The sequence below is a fragment of the Balaenoptera acutorostrata genome, chromosome 1 (assembly GCF_949987535.1).
Source record: "Balaenoptera acutorostrata chromosome 1, mBalAcu1.1, whole genome shotgun sequence".
NCBI classification, from domain to species: Eukaryota; Metazoa; Chordata; class Mammalia; order Artiodactyla; family Balaenopteridae; genus Balaenoptera; species Balaenoptera acutorostrata.
In genome coordinates, this window is record NC_080064.1 from 120285612 (window position 1) to 120308653 (window position 23042).

Consider the following 23042-nt stretch of genomic DNA (forward strand, 5'->3'; position numbering starts at 1 on the left):
GACCCCCTCCTTGGGTTCAATTAATTTGCTAGAGCGGCTCACAGAACTCAGAGAAACATTTTATTTTCTAGATGACAGGTTTATCATAAAAGGATTTAACTCAGGGACAGCCAGATGATGAGATGCATAGGGCAAGGTATGGGGAAAGGGAGAGGAGCTTTTATGCCCTCACTAGGCACCATTCTCCCCAAATCTCCGTGTATTCTTCAACTTGGAATCTCTCTGAACCCTGTCCTTTTGAGTTTTTATGGAGGCCTCATTACACAGGCATGACTGATTAAATCATTGGCCCTTGATGATTGATTCAACCTCCAGCCCCTCTTCTCCCCTGAGCTCAGTGGAGTGGGACTCAAAGTTCCAACCCTCTAACCACAAGGTTGGTTTCCCTGGCAACCAGCTCCCACCCTTAGGTGGGGTCCTAGAATCACCTCATTAACCTAACAAAAGGCCTTTATGGCTCTTGTCACTTAGGAAATTCCAAGGGTTTTGGGAGCTCTGTGAGCCTGCATCTGTGGATGAAGGCCAAATATATATGAGAAATATATTTTGGTCCTCTGAATGACCAGATATATATTTCTTTTTTTTTAAACATCTTTATTGGAGTATAATTGCTTTACAATGGTGTGTTAGTTTCCACTTTATAACAAAGTGAATCAGTTACACTATATATTTCTTATAAATCACAATATCACAACATCTCTTATGCTTTAGTTCTTCTTCAACTATAAAGCCAAAGCAGATTTATAAGTGAAATCAAATATAGTTATAAACTCAACAAAATAACAGAACATTATTTTAATGCGTGAGATGATTTGGTTTGTTGAAACTAACCACTAGTGTGGAGGTTAAAGATAGAGTGGACACGTGTGGCCCCAGGGCCTGGTCTATATATATATATATTTTTTAATATTTATATATTTATTTATCTTTGGCTGCATTGGGTCTTCATTGCTGTGCGTGGGCTTTCTCTAGTTGCAGCGAGCAGTGGCTTCTCTTGTTGTGGAGCACGGGCTCAGTAGTTGTGACTCGCGGGCTCTAGAACGCAGGCTCAGTAGTTGTGGCGCACGGATTAGTTGCTCCGCGGCATGTGGGATCCTCCCGGACCAGGGCTCGAACTCGTGTTCCCTGCATTGGCAGGTGGACTCCCAACCACTGCGCCACCAGGGAAGCACTGGTCTATATTTAATTTGGGTCTGTTGTTTAAGTAATTAATACTCATGCAGAAAATGCCTATTGGAGTGAGTTAAATAGTTATTAATAGCCTCAAGGGTTTATGCATTGGCAGGGTGGGAGTCAGACCTCATACTTAACCAAAGCTCTGCTGGTAGGCAACAGTCAAATGTTAGTTTTAATTTGGTATCATTAGATAATTTGTTAAATTGTCTATTCAGTTGAAGATAAGGTTAGCATGGGGGTGATAATGAAGTTTCTACAAAATGGGTATCTAATCTAATTACTAATAGAATTAGTGACAGAACCACTGTGCTTTGTGTGTTTATGCCTCAGGTTTCTGCCTATAAACAGATAGGCTTTCGTATATAGAGTCAGAGTCTGCATTACACAGCTGATTGCTGCATGAACGCGGCACTGACCACAATGGCTGAGCGGATTAAACTGCCCCTAACACCCGATGACTCAACTCTCTCACGGCCGTTTCCTCTGTTTCTAGCTTTGACTTGCTCTGGCTTTCATTTGGCATTTGGACAATTATAAACACAAAGAAAAGGCAGGCCCTGAAATTGCATGGCAGTGCTTGGTTATGAAAAGTTCCAAATTATAGAATCAAAGATATAAACTTTAAAAATTCTAGAAATGTTGAGGACTGAAAGAATATATTTACACTTGGAGATACTCTGTTTTAAAACTAAATTCAAGCTACTTTTATTTTCAGGAAAACCTTTCTGATCTGCCCTTGTTTCTTTAAATTTCATTAATAATCAAAAATGTCTAGGGAATTCCCTGGTGGTTCAGTGGTTAAGACTCAGAGCTTTCACTGCTGGGGCATGGGCTCAATCCCTGGTCAAGGGAACTAAGATCCTGCAAGCCAAAAAAAAAAAAAGAAAAAAAATCCATTTGTAAATTTATATATATAAAAAACTATCATGACAACATAGTGATGAGTGCTTATTGTGTACCAAGATTTATGTTAAGCACTTTATGTACTTGATCTCATTGAAACCTTACAATAATTGTGTGAAGTGGGTATTTTTCTTATGTTATGTATGAGAACACATGACACTAAGAGAGGATCACTCGCATAGCGAATAAGTAGCAGAATAAGAATTTGAACCTAGGTCTTTCTCACTGCAACACCTAACTCTTTACCACTACTTCATTACTCTCCTTGAGCCTGTGTCATACCTTGTGGATATCTCTTTTTTTGCAAGTAGACGCCGCTGTTTTATAATCTTCTCCTTATATGCCTGTCCTTCCATGGAACCAGTGAGTCTCAAACTTCAGTATACATCAGAATCACCTGGAGTTCTTTTTAAACATGCAGATCCCAGGCTCCACCTCAGACTTGGTTAAATTAGAAATTTTCTGTGCACCAGAGAGCGTGTGTTTTTTTTAACAACCTCCCTTGGGTGATTCTGTTGCAGGTGTTCCTCTGCCTGCATTTAGGGTAAAACTGCATTTGATTGTGGGTGCCTCAAGGACCATGATTGTTTTTTATCCACCCTTGTAGCTTAAGGATTCACTCAGTAAATGTTTGTCAAATAGTTCAGAGAATGAATGAAGGAAGGAACAATTGTCAGTAGAGGATATGTTCTTGGAAAGAACATTCTTTTGGCTAGACCCGTGAAAAATTTAGAGATACATGTTTAAATATCACTTAATGTACTCAGTCTAGGCTCTCTCTCCTGGAGGCCAAGCATTGCAAGGAGCCTATGAGAAGGGGGCAGAAAGCACAGCTCTGTCTGTAGAAAAAGAATGGAAACTCGCCAGCTGCCCTGGGATGCGGTAGAATCAGTCTTCTTCCCCTTTCCTAAAACTAAGATCAATTGAACTAAAAAGGTATAAATGCCTTTGAGGCCCAGAAGGGGGTTAGTTTTCCTAGTGTTTTGTAGGCATGAAATTTTCTGCTTAACTCTTGGTTCTGAGGTCAATAAAGGATTCATTCCTTTATGCAGCAAAAGGTTTGTTTTGTTTTGTTTTGTTTTTTGAGCATTCCCTATGTGCCTTGACTGTCATAAGGCACAGTCTTTTCCTGAGTTTGTTATCGGTTAGAAAATTCAGGAAATGGTCAAGGAAACGTGGGGCTAGTTGCTCAGTGTCTGCAAGCACAAGAGTGCAGGGAAGGGGTCGTATTGTCAGGGGACTTGAGCTGGACGCTGGAAGTGGAGTAAGAATTGGATGGAATTAGATAGGCAGGAAGCAAAGGGCAGGAAGAACAGAGGCTTGGTAGTCAGACTGCTTATGACCGGCCAGCTCTGAACAGTGAGGATGTGAGCCTGGGGTGGTGGAAATTTGCACTGGAGAGCATGGAGAAATAGCCTTGCATAGATGTGTTTTATTACATTAAGGAGCGCTGTGGATGTCGTGGAGTTTTGAACATTTTCCTTGATCTTAAAGCAGGTGCAGTGTTGTTTTAAGAAGATTAATGTGACTGCAGCGTGTCAGGGAAATTGCAGGGGAGCAGGAGTTAAGTCAGGGAGACTCATCCAAAGGCTGTTGTCAGTCCTCCAGAGGTGAAGTGACAGGGTTTCGACCAGGGTGGTGGAAGGAGCAAGGACAAGCTAGAGCCGCTGTGGATGTAACTTGAAGGACACGGATGAGAGAGTATTGCTGCTAATGGGGGGGCAGAGGCGGGGTGAAACTCGCACGCTAGCTGATGTGGAGTGTTTGAGAACCTGGAAACCCATTTTCCCACAAGAAGTCTAGGTTGGAGATGACTTCACCTTCAACTGCCTTAAGCTTATAACCAGGATCCTGAGTCAAAACTTCTCAAGTAGCTGTTTCGCCCTTTGATGTTGGCAGGGCAGATGGCTCTGGATGAGACTGGGGCCCTTTGTTGTTTCTCTTTCCTTCTCTGTCTCTCATTGCTACCCCACCCGGTTCACATAGGGAGGACCTCTCAGTATTGGCACTTCTTCTTGGGACCTAACAAAGGAAATCTTGCTAATTGGGCAAAGATGGTGCTTCCCAAAGTACAATCCTTGGAAACCAGTGGGTTTTTAAATAGAGAACAATAGGGGCAGGGCAAGGGCCAGAGTTCTGTGGCCAAATAAGTTTGGGAAATATTCTTAGAGAATTGAGCAGATTTCTTTACCGCAAGGACTTCCCAAGTTCTTTAATATGGTAATAAGCATTTTGACCGTCCAAGAGAGGTATAGCTTATAGCACTCCACAAACTTTTTGGACCATGGAGCTCGTTTTTTAAAGAAGCATCTTGAGGGGAGAGGGTTACATAACATAATTTCAAGAAATTAAAGACAAGAAGCATTGTCTTAAAAATAAGTCTCTTGCACTAAAGGTTGGTAGTGTAATGGAAAGAAAAAAAGAGTTTGGAATTTTAGTCTGGGGTCTACTGCTAACTGGTCATCTGGTCATTGAACTTCTCTGGGTCTGTTTGCACAGGGGCTATACTAATACTAGATGAATTCTTATGTTCTTTCAACTCCGAAAGTCTGTGGTCATGTGCATATTCAGAAGAGGAGAATAATCTGATTTTTCTACTCTGTAATAACGCCGGTGGCAGAGACAGTGGTAAGGAAAGTGAGGGCAGAGGAACAGTGACAAAAAGATGAGTAAGATGTGGTTTGAACCCCTGAGCTGGTTATATGGTTGGGCAAGGTCACAGTGCTGGACTGATGGAGCAGAGGTAAATGAAGCTTCTGGTTTGCTCTCAGGCTTCTCTGAATCCAAGCATGTCATACGGTGCACATGCAACTATCCAATTGCTAAGGCAAGACTAATTCCCAACAGTCACTTCATTCGTCTAGTCTCAGTTTTGCTGATAAGCAGCTGTGAGGCCTTGGATAAATCAGTTAACCGTCTGGGCCTGAGTCTTCTTTATCTGTGAACTAAGGGAGCTGGGTTAGAGCAGGGAGTCCTGATGTTTTGTGAGGAGGAACTGTTTTTAAGTTGCCTTGAGTCTCACCCAGAGGGTAGTAGGGGAAGCAGAGACGTTCTTCCACCAGTCAGTGCAGATGGGCCCCAGGGTTCTGTCTTTAGTTTTCTTCTTTCCCTTCTTCCCAGATCATCTCATCTTCTCAGACTTTAATTATTGCTTTTATGGACTTGACGTTCAGATATGAATCCATAACACCAAACTCTCTCCTTTTTATGGCCGAGTAGTATTCCATTTTGTGTGTGTGTGTGTGTGTGTGTGTGTGTGTGTGTGTATTCTTTATCCATTCATCTATTGATGGAACCAAACTCTCTCTTGAAGGCCAGACTCAGATTTCTACTCCTCTGCTCGATGTATTAATCTGTTTCCATTGAGAGGAAACCAAATTCTTCATGTTCAAAACCAAACTCACAATCATCCTTTGTGAACCAGTTCCTCTTCCAGTTTTCCCAGGTTTCGTTAATACATAGTGAGCATTGAGCACCTACTATGTGGCAGTGCTCCTGGTCACTTGCAGGCTGGAAACGCAGGCTTCCTTGACTCCTTCCTTCTTCCCTGCTGTAGCTAGTCGCTGACCGATCCTCAGTCCTCTCCGCCTGATTATTATCATACCTCCACGTTATTTCTTTTCCCTTCCTGATATCATTGTTCTAGGTCAGGCTCCCATCGGTCACTCTGCCCCTCTCTCTCCTCTAAAGCATCCCACATGCCAGGTTAAGCCTTATGGAGCCTCCCTCACCCTGCCATTCCTCTTCCAAAGCTTTTCCTAGGTCGCCTGTGCTCACCTCTTGCCAGCATCCATAGCCTCAACCATCTTCCAGCTCTAGCTTAAATTACTGAGCCGTTCCTGTCCTCCAGCCACTATTTACTGATATCCTCATTCCATAACTTGCCTATTCAAATTGTTCCCTTTCCTTAGACTTTTTTTTTTGTAGAGAAAGCGTATCTATTTCTAATTATATTTCCCAATTTCTTTTGCTTGTCTTCTTTTTTTTTAAAGAGCTCTCCTGACTTATTTATTTATTTAATTTTTTTTTTTTTTTTTTTTTTTTTTGGCTGTATTGGGTCTTCATTTCTGTGCGAGGGCTTTCTCCAGTTGTGGCAAGTGGGGGCCACTCTTCATCGCGGTGCGCGGGCCTCTCACTATCGCGGCCTCTCTTGTTGCGGAGCACAGGCTCCAGACGCGCAGGCTCAGTAGTTGTGGCTCACGGGCCTAGTTGCTCCGCGGCATGTGGGATCCTCCCAGACCAGGGCTCGAACCCGTGTCCCCTGCATTGGCAGGCGGATTCTCAACCACTGCACCACCAGGGAAGCCCCTCTTAGACTTTTATTTTTATTTTTTCTGACAAAATCCTAGTTATATTTCAAGAGTCAGGCCAAATGATTCCTTCTCCCTCCTTCAAGTCTTCCCTGAACACTCCAATGGCTTGATTTCTCCTTCTTTTAGTATCTTATTCTTTTCTATCTTATTACCTCACCAACCCAAATATATATATTTTATATATATATATATATATATAGTAGTTATATCTATTATATCTTATAATATCCACTATATCTTCTTCTTCAAGGCCAAGGAACATGTTTTCTTCATCTTTAACACTTATAGTACTTGATGTATACTAGGAGCTAGAAATATTATTGGCTAAATTAATATTAAATTATTAATCTATTTTTAAAAATAATAATCTATAAATTGAAACAACCTATTAATCTTAATAATTGATCTAATCCAATGCAAATAAAATAAGATAATCTACAAATCCAAAACTAATAAAATATTGGTTTTGGTGTCCTGCCATTCTACTTTGCGTCTAGTTGAGGTATGGTTTTCTGAAGAATTTTGATTTTGATTTTTTACACTGTTGGGTTAGTAAATCCTTAACTTACAGTTAAGGATAATTTCTCTCTCTTGTGAGGCCATTTCTGTGAAGCTGCCGGCCTTGCTATGTCATGACAGGGCTGGTTTCCTTTCTAGTTGGAGCATCATATGATGATGTGGTTAAAAATTTGAGCTTTGGAGTAGGACAAACCTGGTTTTGAGTTCCCACCCTGCCCTTGTTAGCTGTGTTACCTTGGGGAATTTACCTAATATCTCCAGACCTTAGTTTCCTCATCTGTAAATGGAGGTCATAATATATCTGTCTGTAATTATTGTTAAGTGCTGGTTCTACTCCTGGGAATTGTTCAGAAGTAAATCTCTGTTCATCCTCACCTGAGGGGCTCCCCCAAACCTGATGGATTTTCTGTAGATTCTGTGGGCCTAAAAGTGCAAACCACACTGGCCTATATAATTTCAGAGACAGACAGGAAAGTTGAAACAGAAATGCCGGAAATGTTGGTGCCAGTTTTCTTGGCCTAGTGAGGAGGAAAGCAGACCTGTGTCTCTCATTTTGAATCAGACAGATGACAAACATCTCACGAGAGGAAAAAAAAAATCTCCACCATCTTCTCTTGTCCCAGTCTCTTATAGCTCCAGACTTCCTAAAAGACTAGATTATTGGGGTTCCCTGAAAAGCCAGCTCAGTCCAGGACATAAGATCAGTCTCACACATTATTTCTGCTCATAGGACAATAAAGGGAGAGGGCTAGCAATTACTGAGCATTGAGCACCTACTATGTGGCAGGCACATTTAATAGAGAATTACAATTATTCTTCTTCATAACTATGTGAGATAGTTATCATTATCTCCATTTTACAAGTAAGTAGAAGCTAAGTAACTCCCAAGATTATACAGCTTGTAAATCTCAGAGTGAGGAAATGAATGCAGGTAGTCTGCATACATTTTAGCATTTCAAGCCTGCAATGTAATTAGACCAAATTAGCCGTATGAGGTGAGGGTTTCCTTTAGGTGACAGGTTTTCTATGTCAGGGAAATTGTGATCTAACAGGGCTAAACTTTGCGACCTTAGTACCACAGGGAAATAGTTTTCAGAAATACTGTTTGGGGACACTTGGACCCTGATCCTGCTTTCTTCCCCCATGATGATATGTCACTGATGATAGTATGTTTCAAAAGAGGTTGATGTTTGTAAACATTCCGGTACAAACAGGCACAGAGATATTAGTACAAGTTTTTCTGGAACACTGAGGTAAGCCCCAAGTATAAAAGGACAGTAGTATTGCAAAAGTTGGGATATTTTCTCAAATTTTGAAGACTTCAGCTGCATGCCTTGTTAGGGAACTAGAAGTCAGAGGAAGGCTGTACTAATATATGTGACATCCGTTCTTGCTCCATGTGGCCACTTTATTCGTGTTAAGTTCTAAATCCTTCACTGAAGAAATTGGCAACTTATAGTAGCTGTTCAGCAGCCCACCTGGACCCTGTGGCACTATGTAGAGTTATATATCATTGTATCCATTGAGTGGAATACTATAGATCTGTGAAAAGGAATGATGTAACTACATGTGCTAAAATGCAACTGCCCCCAACATGTATAACAGAAAACCCAAGGTGAAATATATGGGATGCTAATACTTGAGTTTTTTTAATTAAAAAAATCCTGTCCATCCATATGTTTTTACGTATGTGTAGGATAGTTCTAGAAGACTACTCAGGTAACTGATAACTAGCTGCATCTGCAGAAGGGGACTGATAGTCCGAGGTGGAAGCGTGACTTCTTTTGACCGTATGGAGCACTGGTTCTTGTGTGCTCGGGGGATCCCTGCGAGTTCTTGAGACCCTTTCAGGGGGTCCACAGGATAAAAACTAGTTTCATAATAACACTAGGATGTTTTTGCTTTTTCCACTCTCATTCTCCCACAAGTGTATGGTGGAATTTTCCAGAGGTTAAATGACATGTGCTATTATTGCAACAAATTGAATCCAGAAGCAGATAGAATCTGTTTGATTAAGCCAGATATCAAAGAGATTTTTAAAAATGTAAAACAATGTCACTCTTCTCACTAAATGTTTTTTGAAAAATGTTTATTAAAAATTCTTATTTGTGTTAACATGGAATTATTATTTTAATGAATTAATAAGTAATAAATTAAAAATTCTCAGTTTTTAATTTCTACATTGATAAATATCAATAGCATAACCCCCATAAACAAAAACTCTTTGAGGATTTGTCAAATTCCTTCAGTGCCAGGGGTCCTTGGGAGACTTCTGTTTGATAGTGGTGGGCAGAAATGTCAAACAGGAAAGAAAACGTGAATGAAGAAAAAGTTTCTAATAAAACATTGCTTTCCGTTTTCTCCCCCTCTGTAAAGGGAGATCTACAACTACTTGGGGGTTCAATGCTCTAGAAAGTGCCAAGACTTGTGGCTTGAAGCAAAGAAGCTGCAATAATTGAAGCGAAGCAGAGGCCAGCTGTTCCTGGGGATCCTGCCCCTCGGAGGATGTTCTGCACCCGTTGATGTAAGTAGGGCCAGTCACTGAAGCTGGGTCACCACAGGAGATTGGGGGTGACAGTGTGGGTCCCCTTGAGCCCCTCACTTACCCCGGTAGGTGTCACGGGGAAAGGTGAGCCTCGGGTTCTGTCCCAGAGCTGATATCAAATGAAAAGATCATGGATTTGATTGTACAGGGAACTGGATATTGAATGTCTGTTTCCTCTTTGTACTTCATTGATCCAGTTGTAGCCAGCCCAGAGTAGAGGCCCATCCTGGGGTGTCCTGTGTCCCCAGCTTCGAGTGACCCAGGATCTCTAGGCCTTCCCTGTCCCTATAAGACCCACTGGAATCTCCGGAGTTCCTGGATCAATCTGGGCCTCTTCTAATAGAAAATATCATTTATAAATTTTTAAATAAATTGCCCTCTTCCAGCAATAATTTGAGGTGGTTTAGAGAAAAATAATACTTAACAGAACTACTAAAAGCAGGGTAAGAGAACCAGAGCCCTGAAATAAGTTTTGGGAGAGTTAAATGTACAAGAAAACCTAGCCCAGGGATGCTTATTGCAGTTAGGTGTACTACTTAGCTCTGGGACCCAAGGCAGAAAGAGAAGCATGATACACTGCAGAGCTTTCATGAGGAAACCGAAAGCATTTGCACAGGTCTAGGTGGTCTGCTGTAGGTGAATTTTGGTCTGAATGGGACTTCTTGGTTCATTCTTTAGGAGACTCAAATCCCATCAACAAAACTAGAACTGTAGCAATTTCATGTGTCTGAGACCTTCTCAGTCTGGAGCTTATTGAAGGCAGAAACCGTATCTCCTTCATGCCTGCATCCCTAGCATCTAGCATGGGGTCTGGCATGTGGAAGATGCTCATTGAGGACCCAGTGCCTGGATTTAGACTTACATTGCTCACAGCTTCCGTAATACCTGTTAAATGAATGCGCAATTGAGTAAATAATGTGGACCATCCTTGGGATGAAGGATGAGGATGGGAGGGTAAAGTAGTATTTCCTCACATTCCCCAGGAGATTTCTTCTCACTATCAAATGCTCCTGGGATTATACACTCCTTTCTGTTTATTATCTAGGTAATCCTACCCACCCTTCCTCCTCCGAATTACTCCTTAGATTCCTTGTGGTGATAAAATATCTTGGGTCCCTTTATTCCCATAGATTGCCTTGAAACTAATTTCCTCCCTCCCTCCCTCCCTTCCTTCCTTCCAATAGACTCTTGATACTGGAGAGCTAAGCAGTCTTAACTTGAGCCTTCATGGTGTACATTTCAGAATGAATAATCCATAGCTACACTTAACCACTAACCAGAGGTTACTGCAGAGTTTCTCTATTCCATTTGACTCCTCAAACATTATTTATCTGTGACTCATTTTGCTTTACCTTTCAGAAGGGTAAAGTTACCTATCATTGTGGTCTTTTCTTCCCCTGCCACCCAACCTTAAATGACTATTTCTAGAAATTATTATTTCAATATCCAAGGCATGTGCTATAAATAGCCTTGGCTTGAGAAGCCTAATCTGGGTGCCTTCCCAACCCTTACCATCATAGTATTATGCCTAGAATGATCTCAAGTACTTTGGCTCCCCCAGGAAGGAGTCCTGGTTTCTTCTGGTCTCTTCTGGTCACCAATGCAGGCTTCCTCCTTTTCTGAGAATGATGAGACTAAGTATTTCAGTCTGTTTAGAGACTTAATAAGTTTCAACTTCCTGTGTCTCTTACTAATAGGAAGAGCAAGTAATTTAGCATGTAAACCGGAACGCTTGTGAGGGAAAGGGGACGTTATTAACAGAAACTCTGCAACACGAGGCTTCGTCTGTACGTACGCTCACCGACTTTTCAAAGATCTTGCATCTCTAATGAAGGCTGAGTGCAGAAGGTTAACAAGAGCCTTTGGGGAGAGACTCCCTGAATTCTGTTCAGTTGTCTGTTTTGGGCCCAGGGGACTCTGACATACACTTCAGAGCGCTGAGTGTTTCTAATAAGCCAGTGGAGAGCCTGTCCCCTGGGGGATGACACAGCTCCCGGGGGGGAGAGCGGCAGGGTTGCCGCAGAACTGGTGGCCCGTGTTCGTGAGACCCAGCGGTGCCGGCCCGTCCTCCTCGGCCCTTTCCTCCCCTCCTCCGCTGCTCCCTTCTCCTCCTTTTGTTTCTGATCCTCATTCTCTTGCTCTGCCGCCCACCTCCTTCCGGTTTGTGCCCCCCGCCCTTCTCTGTCTTCCCTCTTCTTTTCTCTTTTGTCTCCCTCTCTTTCACTATTTTCTGCTCTCCATTTGTCACTCACACTTCCTTCCTTTCCCTCTGTCTCCCAAAATGGCTCTTTCAACACTGCTGGAGGGCAGCTGAGAAGAGCACGGCTGCCAACGTTACTTTCTCCTTTAAAGGAAAAGCTTGTATTTCCAACTGTTTTCCCTTTGCAAGTGGTCTGTTTCTCACAAGCCACTCTGATGGAAGGTTCTGGTTTCATGTGCCCTGGGGGACATGTGTGCTAGGGCATGAAGACAGCATGGGGTGGGGGGTGTTGGAGGGGGAGGCCATGGGGGTGGGGGGAAGTTGGGGCCGTGACAGGAGCAAACCTGGGAGGCGTCAGCTTGTCACAGAATGGATTACAGTTGGGGCAAATGAGACACTGTGATCGTGATGCTGCATAAACCCGAACGTCTGAGGTTTTGGACTTTGGGCTGTGCCAGGATCATTTTAGAGGAGGCAAGGTCCGGGTCAGCATCTAACTAATCAGGGAACCACAGGTATGGTGGGTGTGTCACCGCAGGGCACGCGGGGAGCCCAACAGAAACGGAGGAAGCAAACCCAGCACAGGGAACTGAGGGTTAGATGTACCAGAGGTTGATTTGGACGTTTCTGGATGAACAGGGCTCCGAAAATGTTCTGAAAAGCAGAAACTGAGAACGGACCATGGTGATCTGGAAAAGAACCGATGGGCTAGACAACATGCTCTTTTTTTGTTGTTGTTCATGGTTATCCAAGGACTTTGCATGGTATTTTTACTTACTAAAATAATAACGCCGTTTACGGAGCACCTGTGATGTGTAAGGGACTCTGGCAGTGACCTGAAGGGATTCAAATATAAACGAGAGAGAACCCAGCCTAAGTTGCTCATGGCTAATAGGAGAGGGAAGGAGCACAAAAGAGAAGGACGCTCCAGGGAGGTAAGGATGTGTCAAGAGGGTGATGAAAGGTTGAAGGAAGGAGAGAGCACTTGTGGCTGGGCTGGTCAGAGAACAAATGCCTTGACCATGGAGGGCGTGGAGCTTGGGCCAAACCTTGGAGGCCGGGCAGGGATTCGATACTCAGAAAGGTGTGGGTCAGTCATTCTTGGCGGAGCGGACCTAGGCAACAAAGATGCAGAGTGACCAGTAAACAAGGATCGGATTGGGCACGTGGGTGGAGGGGAAGGAGGAAATAGCAATCTCCTGGGAGCAGAGGGTTGGGGTCGAGGAGAGGTGGAAGATAAAGCTGGAAAGGAGGGAGGCTGCCGGCCTGGGGAGATCGCTGCCTGCTGGCTGGGCTGAGACATCTGGATGCCATCCTCGGGACTGAGCATCTGTGTGGTACATGCTCTAGGAGGGGGAGATGACGTTGCTTTGGGAGATGCTCGTTTCCGATGCCCCTCTTGCTGAGTGTGGGTGCAGTTCGGAACCAGATTTAAGGTGTCGTAATAATAAGCCTTCGGGGGAAGTATCTGGCGGCCTAAAAATACATATGCATGAAACACTTTGAGCCTGTTTTCTAAAATCTCAGTCTCTTGTTTTTGCTTTGATCTTTGTAGCTTTTAAGAATAGATTTAAGGGTCAGCCACAAACTGTATTGCCCTCAGAGTTTACCTAAGTCTGGTAGAATCTTATTTCCATTGTTTGAATATTCAATGCCTTATAATTTCTCATATTACATCAGCTCTTTTATTCAGAGACTGTGGGCTGAAGGAATCGTGCTGTGTTCCTGGCTGGAAATGTTCACTGAATTTCCTCCTGAATCTACTCAAAATTCCTGCTTCCTGGGTTACAGAGCCCCTGGTTCCTCCCTTTATGACGGATGGGAGGGATTGAGGGTCTTCCTGCTAGACATTCATAGCATATGTCAGGGTTTTTCACTGATGTCGTATTGTCTTACAAGAGACATTCATACAACCTCTTGTATTGATTACTTGTTTATTTATATGAGGTCCCCCCCTCAAAAGATTGTGAGACCCTCTTAGTCAAGGTCTCAGTCTCTGTCAGATATTTTTGCTTTGGCATAACATTTAGCATAGTATTATGCATGCATTATTCTGTTTGGAGGTAGAGAAACTGGGTGGGTAGTGGTGGGCTGCTGGTACCCACCAGTTCCCATGTTCTACTCCAGTATTGGGTTTTGTAGAGAATCATCAAAATAGATCTTTGCTAATTAAACATCATCCACTGACAGCATAAGTATCACCTGGGAGCTTGTTGAAACTACAGAACCTCAGGCCTCAGAATCTATCAATATAATTTGATTAGTATTTGAGACACATTGGTTTCCAGATGTACTGTATACAAATCACCTGGAGATCATGTTAAATGTAGGCTCTGATTTTTTTTAGGGGTTACTTAGGTAATGGTAGAACAAGTAGGCTGGTTTTTGTAAATAAAGTTTTATTAGAACCCAGCTATGCTCATTTACTTACGTACTGTCTGTGAATTCTTTTGTGCTACATCAACTGAGTTGAATAGTTGCAACAGAATTCTTATGGCCCACAAAGCCTAAAATATTTGCTATCTGGGCCTTTACAGAAAAAGTCTGCTGACCGCCCCCCCCCCACCCGCCCCCACAGCCTATGAGATGAGCCCTGTTTCCTTAAAGGAAAGGACAGTAGCTGTGATCTTTTGCCCCAGTGGTAAAATTTGCAAGCCCATTTTAATCCATCATGGAGTAGCTGAATCATTAAATCTTAATTTCCAAGCAGGCAATGAAGGCTGTTGAGCCCCAAACTGATCCAAATAATGGTACCAAAGAGTCTGTGACTTTCCAAAGCCCATTTCATATCTCCCTTCTTAAAGAAATGACTGTGATTTTATTGATATGACTCTCCTCCACAAACTGATTCTATTAATTGTTCAAAATAAGTTAGACTTTCCTCAAGAATTGGAAAGAGCCAAGAGGAAATTCTGAGTAGAAATGTTTGGGACCAAGGAATAAAGACAGCCTTGTAGGGGTTTGGTAGAATCTGCCTTTTAACTACTGAACCAGTAGCCTTAGCCCAACCCACCCGTAGGCTGCTCACTGGGCAGCCAGACTCAGACGGCGTGGGCTTGGAGTCCTTCTTTTAATTCCCTGGGGGAATCCTGCCACCTGTCTCTTATTTGGGGTTTTTGAATTGTGCAAAGATGGCACACACAAGCTCCAAGCCTGCTGCATGCGTATGCCAAGCTCACGAGGACAGAAGGCAGAGACTTGGGCCGAGAAGCAGGAAGTACAGAAGGGGGGTTGCTGGCACGGCGACATCTGCTCCACAAACACAGTGGAACAGGAGGTTGTGGGAGGAGACGGGCAGCCCCGTGTAAACACTTGAGGATGTGGGAGCATTGCTCTGATCTTCAAGTCTTGGAGATCCTGGCTCTCCTCCTTCCAGAACCAAATTTCAGAGGAGGTAGGCGTAGGAGAATTAGGATCCATTTTCCTTACGCAGAGTTATCTGGAGCCAGAGGGGTTTAGTGTGGGATTCTGTGGGAATCTTTGCCGTAGCACTAGCAACTCTGATCTTACTTAGTTTCTTTTCCCTCTGTCTGCGAAGCCCAGGACACTAAAAAAGGTTTTTTGAGGCAGTGGAGTAGACAAAAGTGGTGAGTCCTCTCCTCAATTCTAGAATCTATCAACCAATTCTGAGAGACTGTAGGAGTGAATTCGGGCCCCATATGTTGAGAACCATCTGCCTTGTTGCCAGGGAGCCCTCCCGGAATTCTCTAAGGTGCATTAGCTGTTTAGCTCAGCTGGTCAGAATGTGGGAGTTTTAAAGCCAAAGTTACTGTTTGGGCTGACATTTCAGCCATTCTCTACACTGGAAGAAGCATAATGTATTCATTCATTCATTCATTCATTCATTTCTTCTGTTACTCAATGAATATCCATTGAAAACCTACCATGTCACAGGATGGTGGGAAAAACATGAATTGGAGAGTCAGACAAACCTGAGTTCAAATTCTAGTTTCCCCATCTGTGAGTTGACATGTTTCTTCCCTCCTCACCCACTTTCCCTGAATCTCCCTGAATCTGTGGGTTGGGCTGGATGATGTCTTGTCTCTAGTTTTGGTGCAACTTCTGCTCTGTCCTCACACCAAATTACGTCGAAATTATTCGTTTAGGTATCTGTCTCTCTCCCCAGATTGTAAAGTCACTGATGGCAGAGATCTTTGTGAATACTTGTTCACCCTTAATTTCTGACACACATTAGAATTTAAACATATGTCTGTAGCACAGAAAGGAACTGGCTATGTGACATAATTTCCCTAAAGCGTGGTTTTCTCATCTGTAAAATGAAGATGATAAGAACATACCTCATGATTTTGTTGTGAGGGTTAAATCACAACAAGATATTGTGTGAAGAGTTTGGAATGTTTGAAAGAGTGTTCTCTAAATATAAAGTGTCTGCAGTATTGTGGTTGTTCTAATGTCTGGATTGAGTGGGATTTGGTAGAAGACCAGTCCAAGAGAATCATGAGGATACGTGGGGATGTCCTAGTCCATTTTTCCTAAACTAAATCATTGAATGGGGGAGGATCTGGAGACTTAGGTTTGTGAGGCATGGTTTGGGTGTATGAGTTGACACTGGATAGGGGACGCCCTCCTGCAAACTCGATGTCTCCTCCACTAGATTATCTGCTTATGCAAGAGGGGCATGCCTTGTTTATTTCTGTACCCTTCTGTGTTCCTAAGCACTCACTACTAGGAAAGTGATTAAGTAGATAGATGGATTTCTTTTTTTTTTAATATTTGTTTGGCTGCACTGGGTCTTAGTTGCGGCACACGGGATCTTCGTCACAGCACGTGGGATCTAGTTCCCTGACCAGAGATGGAACCCGGGACCCCTGTATTGGGAGCATGGAGTCTTAGCCACTGGACCACTAGGGAAGTCCCAGATAGCTGGATTTTGATGGGCACTACAAGGCCAAAATCTCCTGACCCCCATATCTCCCTATATTCCTGGCTTGTATCTGTCTTGTCTTGAGAACCTGGATAGTGGGAACATTCTATAGAAAACGTAGATTGCGGGAGAAGAGAGTAAGTTCCGTTTGAAACAAGTTGAGTGTGAGAGCCAGCCGTCAGATATGCAGGGCTGGAGAACTGGAAGTCGGTGGGAGGTGGAGCCTTGTTATTTAACTTTTCACGTGTCTGTTTCAGCTCCCAGAACCAGACATAGAGCTCACTGTATAGCTCCCATGGTGCTTAGTGCTCACTCATTAACAAGCACGTGCTAAACATTTATTGATCCACCGCAAACTGTTGGGCCCTGTCTCCCATGTAGGTAACAAAGAACTGCTGCAGATGTTGGAGCAGAGTTGTAACATGATATGACTTCTGCTCCAGGGAGACCTGACCTTGCTGCGGTGTATGAGAAAGATTGGAAGGGAAAGGAAGGAGATGGAGGTGGGGAGCCCAGCAAGAGAGCAGGTGGGCAGTGAGGGAGTCTGAAGCAGAGCTCTGCCAGGAGGGACGGAGAGGAGGGGGGTCTGACTATACGAGAGGCTGGTGACTCATCTCTCTCCCTACCATTAGCCCTAGAAAAGTCTCCCTGCTCTGGGAGGAGCAATGACCAGCTTCGAGTGGCTTTGGAACGAAAACCAGTGACTGCATCCAAGGGAAGATAATGAGAAACACACAGGCCATGGAGATCAGGAAAGCACCACTAATCTTTTTTTTTTTTTTGCAAAACTTTACTTCTCGAAGCCCTGGGCGAGGGTGCAGAAGCCTCTGTGTGTGAACTTGGCCTCTTTACTAAGATATACAAGATGGAGTCTCCCTTGATAAATCACAGAACTGATTATATCCAAGAATCTGAGAGGCTGGGAGAGGAGACGGGTGAGGTAGGTTGTGAGGAAGGGAAGAGGGATGTAGCCCTAATCAGAAGACAGGAGAAAGCAGCAATACGAAAAGTGCCCAAGGGTGAGTAGACATTAAATTTCATGTAAAACCCCCCTGCCACCTCCTGCCCTGCCCCAGCAGTCTAATTTTATGGAGATTGTTCTTTCCTTCAAATATGATATATTTTTGTAATTAGAGAAAAGCCATTAAAAAAGAGAAACTGCTTTCATTCAGTTAAAAACTCTAGCAATTCTATATATATAAAAAGACCCCCAGAATTATAAATCAATTCAACAAGATGAATGAATGACCTTAAAAATATGTCCATGCTATTTGATGTAGGAATTTAACTTTTATGACTCTGTTCTGAGGAAACATCCTGAAAGGGACAAAATTTATACACAAAGATGAAGCATTAGATACAAAAAAGAAATAATGTAAGTGGCCAGCATTGAGGATATGGTTAAGCGTATAGGTTTTAAGCTTTTGAAATGATAGTTTTGAGGATTGCCTTGTTCATCTTTGCAGCTTTTTCTGGAACCAAGTGTGGTGCTAAACACAGGGTAGGGATTAGTAAGTGTTAGTAGAATGAATGAATGAACAAATGAAGGACAGACAGACTCTGATGGTGACGGGAGCAGTGTGAACTATGGAAAGAGTACAGGGTGGTAGTCAGAGTGGTGGGTGGGTCATTGCTCTGACTTACTGGTTATGTAACCTTGGGCAAGCTCCTTCATCACTGTGAGATTAGTTCCCCCAGCTGTTGAAAAAGTGTGAGGGGTGTGTGTGTGTGTGTGTGTGTGTGTGTGGTTTGTGATGGAAAATGTGTACCTTAAGGAGAGTATATTCAAAGTCATGTGGCACATGGTTGCAGCTAAAGAGCAGGCACTGTTTTTCCTTAAATATTTTTAAATTAAAAAACCTGAAAATCACTCAGGAAACACAACCCATAATCCTATCATTTAAGAATGATGTGAAATGAGAAGTAAAATTTCCCTTCTCAGCCACCTCTTTTAATTCCCCAGAGATAACTACATTCCTTAACATTTAAAGTTTGGTGCTCATCCTTCCTGCTATTTTTGCAAAGTTGCATAGGCATATCTATATGCACACATACCCACATTTTCAACACGGAACTATTCATATGTATTTGCCTATCAATTATCTATCTATCTATCTATCTATCTATCTATCATCTATCTATCTATCTTTTACCTACCTATCATTTATCATCTCTAAGCTGATTATTTTTTGAATGATAGCATAATTATTCATTGTTTGAATATACCATAATGTACCACCATTGCCACAGTTGCACTGTTTTGTGGTTACAAACAATGCTGCAACGAACTTCCTTATACATATACATTTGTAAGCTTTTGTTTAGCACTTACTTTATCAACAAGGCACTTAAACGTTTATTATTCTCTTGACTCATAACCACTATGAGAAGGAAGGGTAGATATTGTTACTGCATTTTACGGATGAAAGAGAACAAGTAGCAGCTGAGTTGTGGCAGAGCCAGGAGTTCCCGGTGCCTTGAATTCTAGTTCAGAATTCCTCTTATCAAACAGTCAGGTGTGACAAAGCACTCAAATAAAGCCCTAGTCAAGAGGGAACAGCCACAACCAGACAGAGAAGAGTGAATCAGTGAGCAGGCAGCTGCATTAAAGTGTATTAAAAAAAAAAAAAAAAGAAACACACAAAACAGAAAACACAAAAAAACTCAAGGCCAAACATATTTAAAAGACATTATTTGGAAGAAATGCACTAGCAGCGAGTGGGGGGCCAGCATATGATGACCTGTTCTTATCTAGCTATCATCTCTTTTGAAATATTCTCAAGATGACATTGAAAAGGTGAGGGAGGCTTAGGTTGCACAGATGTGGCAGGAACATTACAAAGGACACCCCAACAGTTCCAACAATGACATTACCCCCACCCCATCCCACCCCAGGGAAGTATCTAGAAAGGACCTGTAGGCTTCAGCTTAGGATTGGCCTTAATTGACATCTTCCTCAATTATCTGCAGGAAATATCAAGTATGTTATGTAAAATTCACAGATGCAGTCGATTGTCAGAGTCACTGGAGACCAAGGATTGTTTCACAGGCATCAAGACTGTTGGGAAGGCTGGCAGGAAGGAGAACAATTCAGCCTGGAAAAATGCAGACTAATGGATACAGTGGGAAAAGGCTTAGGGGAACAGGGCTGGAGATGGGGTGAAGCAGGGAGGCACTCACTTCCGGTAGAACCTTAAAAGGGGCTCTAGACACCCAGTGATCAAGATAAATAACACCATATTAAAATACAACAGCAAGGGAGATCCAAGCTAATTCTCTGACACGTGAAAGCCTTGGTTAAGCATGTGGATGTTAGACATATCAACCTTAGGCTGTGATTTACAGAAAAAATACTCCGGAAGAAAAAGAATAAGTGGGTTTATTTCTGTTCGTTTCCTAGGGCTGCCTTAACAAACTGTCACAAACTGGCTGGCTTAAGACAACAGAAATTTATTGTCGCATAGTTCTAGAGGCTAGAAGGCCAAAATGAAGGTGTCAGCAGGGTCATGCTCTTTCTGAAGGCTCTAGGGAAGCGTCCCTCCTTGCCTCTTCTTGCTTCTGGTGACTCCTGCCGTCACTCCAATCCCTGCCTCTGTAGTCGCTTAGCCTTCTTTCCCGTGTGTGTCTCTAGGTCTCGTGCCTGAACCTCCCTCTCCTTTCTCTTCTAAAGATACTAGTCATTGGATGATATCCTAATCTAGTATGACATCGATTCAAGTTGATAACACCTGTGAAGATTCTGTTTCCAAATAAAGTCCCTTTCATAGGTACTAGGGGTTAGACTTCTTCTTTGGCGGGGGGACACCATTTGACCTACTACACTATTAAGCACTGTGGGAGCAGTTAACTCAGATGCAGCAGAAACATATTATCTGTTTGTAGGAATCTGGCAGCTGAGGCATGGGCCAATGCCTGCCATGACTTAAATACCTAAGGAAATATTTAAGGAAATACAGTCTGGTTTCTTTGGGGTACATATGTTATAACCTCTGCTAATGGACGTGGAGAGAAATAGGTGCAGGATTTTTAAGAGTAGTCCTGATTTCAAATATTCAAATGATAGTGACTGGAAAATCTTTTTGCTCAATTTTATATTTCTTTTGTTGACATTTTATTTTTTTCTGTAAAAGCAATTTACTAATTTATTACGAGTATAATATGGATTCATGATATGCATATGATAACTTTTAGAGATTTTTCACATAAGTGCACAAACTAGGGGAAAAAAATCCTTTGTCAGACCTAGCATCCTGACTTTTGGTTCATGAAATATGGCTATTATGCCTCTAAGACCTGCTAGAAGGTGGTAAAACAGTGGGGATCTTTGGATATCGTTTGAATTTTAAATAAGCTGAGATGTACATGGGAACCAAATCTGTTTCCTCTCATTTTTCAGACACATCCCAGCCAAGTTCCAAAACATAAATGGGGCATAGTCCTTTTGTGAACATTGTTGTTATTAACATGCTATATAAAGTGTAGGTACAATTAGTTGTATCAGCAATAATAATAATATTAGTTATTTTGATTATTGTATCATTAATCCACGATTATTATATAATCAATAAATGTATCATAATTAAGTTAATGATTCAATAATAATAGCTAATATTTGAGTGCTTTTTATGTACCAGACACAGGGATAGATCCCTTTATGTGCATTATTTCACTTAACTAATGCAGTAATTCTTTCTTAAGAACAGTATTCTGTTTACTTGGGTTTGAAATGGCCTACATATTTTTTCTGCTTTTGGTCAAGGATCACTAGCCCATTTAGAGATAATTCTGTACATAGGATGTTTTCCGTATGAGAGCATTTAACCTGAACACGTAGGAAGCATGGCCAGCAAGTGCTGCTGGCCCCGGTGAAGGAGTGAGTCCTGCTGTAATGAACAGAGAGAAATCAGTTGTCATGAACATGTACATTGTTGATACGTTCATTAAACTACTAAAACATTTTTTAAGAGCTTGAAAAGAGTTTGCTTTTTCAAAAAGGCTAAACTTCTTTCTGCAGTGTAGTTTGTGGAAGTGATTGATTTGCTTTGTAAACATTTTTTTTTATAGTACAAAGGTAAAATTGAACTTATTTTATTTTAATTCAGTTTATTCCTCATTATAAACTAAAATGAGTAGAAACTAAATAAATATATAATTTTAGAAAGTGTCTGAAAATGAAGTCCCAGAATTTGAATTAAGTGACTAAAGGAGTTTTTGGACTTTCCATTCCTGTTGAAAATTTAAATTTGTTTAAATACCCAACATTTAATTGCTTTAAGTATGCACTTGTCTTGAGGCAGGAGAAGGGACCAAAATAAAGATCTGTAAATCTGAGGTTCACACACGAGGTCTCTGGGTAAAATTTGGAGGGGGGGTGTTCTAACCTTGGATAGGAAAAATATTCTGTATTTATTTTTCTAAACTCTGACCAAAATTTAGCATTTCTTCCAATTAGTAGAAATTTATAGTATTTTTATATCACATTATAATTTTAGCAACTATCTCAAAATATTGTATATACTCATCAGCCCTTTGAAACTATAGGGTTATTAGACCCTTGACTAGATCTTGTTATTTAATGGATTAATAAGATCTATTATTCTACTATACATTTTAAAATATTTTGATAACTGTATTTCAAATATTTTATAACCAGTATCATTCGTTTTCTTTGTAATCCTATGTTCTTTTTTTTACGCATTTAACATTATTCCTGGAAAAGGCTCAGAAGATTTACCAGACTGGAAAAAGGGTCCATGGCACAAAAGTTCCATGTGTTAGGAACTCCTGGGTTGGAGGAACCCTGCTGGGCCCTTCTCATTTTTGATTCTATTTGTGAGTTCATGAGGGCTTGGGTGTGATGCTGTATTAGGAGTGTGTGTGTGTGTGTGTGTGTGTGTGTGCGCACGCATGTGTGTGTGTGTGCGTGGGTGTGATAGCAGGGTGTGGCCTTATAAATGGCTGATGGGTCAATAGGAAAGAAGTGAAATAGCTGTAAAGTTTTCCATTGCATGACTCCTTACTTAAGACGACACTTTGCTCTCCACCTTCACCCAGGGTAGTGTGCAGGCATCAGAATGTACATTGACTTGGAGCAGAGAGGCAGGCGTCTGATTTGCACTTGGCTGCTTTGTAAATGCGTGACCTTAGTCTGATCAACCCCTCTGTGTCTTATCTGTAAAATGAGATGAATAACATCTCTCCTCTTGCCTCATGTGATTGAGCTCAGTGGTGATCGAGCAAGAGAGAGAGAGAGAGAGAGAGAAAGTGAAAGAGAGAGGGAATGGAAAACTTCCCCGTAAACTCCAAAGTGCCCTAGAAGCATGAGGGAGTCCTGTGGCAGAGAGCTCATCTGGATGCTGATCTAGTTTGACCCTGCAGCCTAGCACTATGGGACAGGCACAAGGAGCTGTGGGCAACTATACCTGGATGCTCTTTGGCCTGGGATGGCTGAGAGCAGAGGTAATCTAGTGGGAGAGGGCAAGGGGCCTGTGGTAGGCTGAA

The 23042-nt window shown here is 42.2% G+C and overlaps 1 protein-coding gene across 2 annotated transcripts in view; it reads left to right on the forward strand.

The window, feature by feature from the left end:
* Positions 1–23042, forward strand: part of DDR2 (discoidin domain receptor tyrosine kinase 2) — a 160028-nt gene that overhangs the window by 12851 nt on the left and 124135 nt on the right. For both annotated transcript variants that reach the window (XM_057545584.1, XM_057545590.1), the window contains exon 2: positions 9288–9435. The gene's annotated coding sequence lies outside the window, so the exon portion shown is untranslated. The remainder of the gene's footprint in view (positions 1–9287; positions 9436–23042) is intronic.